The following is a 3,714-nucleotide window of genomic DNA, read 5'->3' on the forward strand; positions in this document are numbered from 1 at the left end:
TATTGCGGCTGGTTGGGCCGAATATCACTTTTGGGTGTGATCTTCACCGGTTCGGCACCTTTGATCAGTCCCACATCGTATTTGTGAGCAGCCCACAGTGAGGAGGGAACCTCACTCAGTTCCTCGGGCAGCTGCGATGTGTCAGTGAAACATGCAAACCTTGTGTTGTGGGGCTCGCTGTCGCGTGTCTCCGTCAGGTGCAGACAGCGAAGAGCCTGTGTTTCCAGTGGAAAATCAGTCTTATGCACATTCAGGGAGAGGGAGTAAAAATTTCCCCGCTCCTTTCGGTGAAAAAAAATGCACTCTGCTCTGGTGTGAGTGAAACAGAGGCAACGCATCGTTGGGGGCCCCAAAACAACGTAGAAACAAAAAAGGCCATCATTCACGCTTGAAAAAAAACTCACTCTCAAACACATTGTTTCTTTCACGAGTTGCACTGGCTGTGCAGTGCAAATTGGGAGCTTTCATGAAGTGAGCATCACCCGGCACCTTATCTTTAGCCGCCGCTAACAATTCTTCTGAGGCCTCGAAGGGAAGCAACCACTGGTAGACATGCAAGAGAGGCTCAGGAATTTGAGCCAAGGTCGAGGTAGATAACGACCTGGCAACAATCAACCCGTCGGGGGTGGAGATGAGATTCATGCCCATGGCTAGAAGCAAATCTCTTCCCAACAAATTCATCGGACACACTTCTGACAATACGAAGCTGTGTTTAATTTGTTTTTGCGATGTGCATGTCTCGTCGCCATAGTCAATACAAGTAAGTAGAATGGTGAGAGGCTCTCTCTTCTTCGTTCCAGTTGCCCCAACACAATAAACATATCTCTTTTTTTTTTTCCTTCCCCACTGAGGAAGTTCCTCTGCACGAATGAGTGACAGTGTTGCTCCGCTATCGGCTAGGAATGTGATTTTTTTTTACCCATAATTCTAAAAGTGACCCGCAGCAGTTTCTCAAAAGCAGCTTCGTTATACAACGTGTATGTGGGAGGAGGCAGCGCGTGACGACGCTCTAAACCTGTCAATGGTGCTCAAAATTTGGTCACGTAAATCAACCTCGGACTCTGTGTCAGTGTCAATGCACGTCTCACCGTCAGGCTGAGAGCAATCAGTCGAACCTAAATCATTGTCAGAACAAAATTCAGCATCAACATGTAAATCTGTATACGTTTTGGAATAATCAACATCAGAATATGAATCAGTGTATTTGTCAGCAGGGGAAGGGAGGTTAGAGGGGACAGCAAGCATTTCTTCATTGCAAGAAGCGTGTTGCATGTGTGTGTGTGCATCACTTCCCTGCGAAAACGCTGTAGGCCGGGGGTCTGTCTCGCCGGGTCCATGCCGTGTCCCCCACTCCACCTCCTCTCCTCAGCTGCTCTGGGTTGGATTCACTTTTCCGGCCCTCGCGATCACTCTCTTGGCTGCGGTGGGCATGGTTCTGCCCGCGGTGTCTTCCTTTGTCAGGGCATTCTCTGGCCCAGTGACCCATTCGGCCGCAGATGTGGCACGCCCCCTTTTCGCCTCTGTCCCCGCTAGTCGCCCTTCGTCGGTTGTCGTTGTTCCTGTAGGGCCGTCTCGCCGTGTCACTGAGGTGCTTCATCATGGTGAGGGAGGCCTCCTGCAGAAGCCTCTCAGCGTGCACTGCATGACGTCGGACCTCTGTCAGCCGGGCATCTTCTATCCCCACGCAGCTTCTGTTAACTGCTTTGGCGATCTGGGGGAGCAGCCCTTGTCTGAAAGCAGTGATGAGGCTGGCCCGTTTGGTTGACGGCAGTCCTGATGAACGTGGCGACGCTGCGGCGTCGGTGCTGGAGTGCGCAGGGTTGTACGGTGGTAGCGTTGGATGAGGGCAGGCGGGAGGAGGGAAGACAGGCATGTCAGGGAGAGGGTCCCTCGGGCCTGTAAGAGAAGGATACAGACGATTTGGTGCATTTGAATGCTCGTGTGTGAGCGGCTCCTTTTCTCCCTCCTCCGGGGAGTGTGTGTGAGTGTGTTCACCCTCTGCCGTTATCTCTGTCACCCCTGTGCTCCAGCGCTGTGCTCAATTCCTCCAAACTCAGTGATCCCCCTGCTGGGAAACCATACTTTTCAACCCAAATTTCCAACATGTCAAGACAATCTGGACCATATTTTTTCCTCATGTCGTCCACAATTGGTCCCCCCTGGTGAACAGCAGCAGCCACTTTGCTCTGGTTCTTCCCCATCACTGTCTAGACTTATTACTCTGACTTTTCACTGTCTTCTCACAGTTTTCACAAAATTCGGAAAATCGGAAAATACACAGGCGTCCCCGTGCACCCCTTTTTCTTACTAAGGCACAAAAAGGTGGAGAAAAAACTCACCCCTCTGGTAGTTACCCACCAAAGGCTTCCGGCTCACCTGTGGAGCGGGAATTCAGTGTTGATTCAGAATCAACACCTACCTAAACAGAAACGGTTAACGCATGCGCTCCGTCCTGTCCTGGGGCCGTTCGTAGACGACAAGGAAAACAACCCACTGGTCACTGATATGTCCGAGACAAGAACAATTACTTCTCACCCGATTTCTGAATCAGCACTTCCCCTCCAGGTTCGTTTGGATGGACGTGAAGCCAATCAGATCGACTCTTAGACGCCGATCCTCTCGTCTCTGAATGCTTGGTTCGAGGTAGAGGGGGAACGAGGAGTTTCCTCCGTTCCTGGTCCGCGGCCCTCGACGTCCCAGAGTTTCACTGACGGGTCTCCAGCTATCCTGTTCGTGACGCCAAATTGTTGTGGACAAGAGCAATGCTACTGAGGCAGAAATGCTGAGTGAATAAGTAATTTAATGAACAGAAAATAAAAGGGATCGGAGCTCCGAGGCACAAGCAAAGTACAACCAACAGAACAGACGCAACAAGTGCAACAGCTCGAATGAATGCAAGTGCAAGTGCAAAGAGGGAAGGAGGACGAAGGTCTCTTATACAGTGGACCGGGAGAGGATAAGATAAGGAAAGAGGAGGGGAGGATGAGAGGAGACAAAACAACGAATACATCACCCTGGCGGGCGACGAGCAGAATGTCTCGAGAAGACATACAGTGGCCTCACCCTGGCGGGCCACGAGGAAAATGTCGGGTTATACAGTGAGATATAACAGATTACACGCGATGCCAAGAATACTTATTTTCCATTACATCCCATGATATATATTTTCACCTTTGAAGTGGGTCACAGAAATGCTATCACAGAAACACTCCATCCAGGCCCTCTGTCAAAATTTAGAACTCAGTGTGGCCCACTAGTCAAAAAGTTTGCCCACCACCCCGATGTACACTGATTATTTTTAGAAAACACTGGTCTGGTGGAGTTTGCATGACACGCGGCCTTTGAATAAAGCGGGAAATAACCAGGTCGGAAAACAGTGGCACTTTACTCTGTTTCACTCTGAAAAAAGGAACAAGTCCATTGACGGCAGACGAATGAAATGTGCATCATTGTTTACTTGCACAGCAGTTTGCACATGCAGCAGCGGTGGAGGAGAGAAAAAAAATCTCTCTGGCAGGATGTTGCAAAGCGCAGCAACTCTGGATGAAAGCTTCACTGTCAGACAAAGAAGCAGAAGAAGAAGAAAACAGAAGTTTCAAATAGTCACCAGTAAAAGAAATGATGAAGGGCCCTGAAAAAAGGGGAAGAGGAAAAGAAAATACTTGATGTGAGGCAACGTTGTGCGTACTGACGAGAGCTGCTAATGTAAAAAAA

Source organism: Nelusetta ayraudi, unplaced genomic scaffold (genome assembly GCF_046127955.1).
Source record: "Nelusetta ayraudi isolate G7.1 ecotype Tasmania unplaced genomic scaffold, CSIRO-AGI_Nayr_v1 ptg000095l, whole genome shotgun sequence".
Taxonomy (NCBI): domain Eukaryota; kingdom Metazoa; phylum Chordata; class Actinopteri; order Tetraodontiformes; family Monacanthidae; genus Nelusetta; species Nelusetta ayraudi.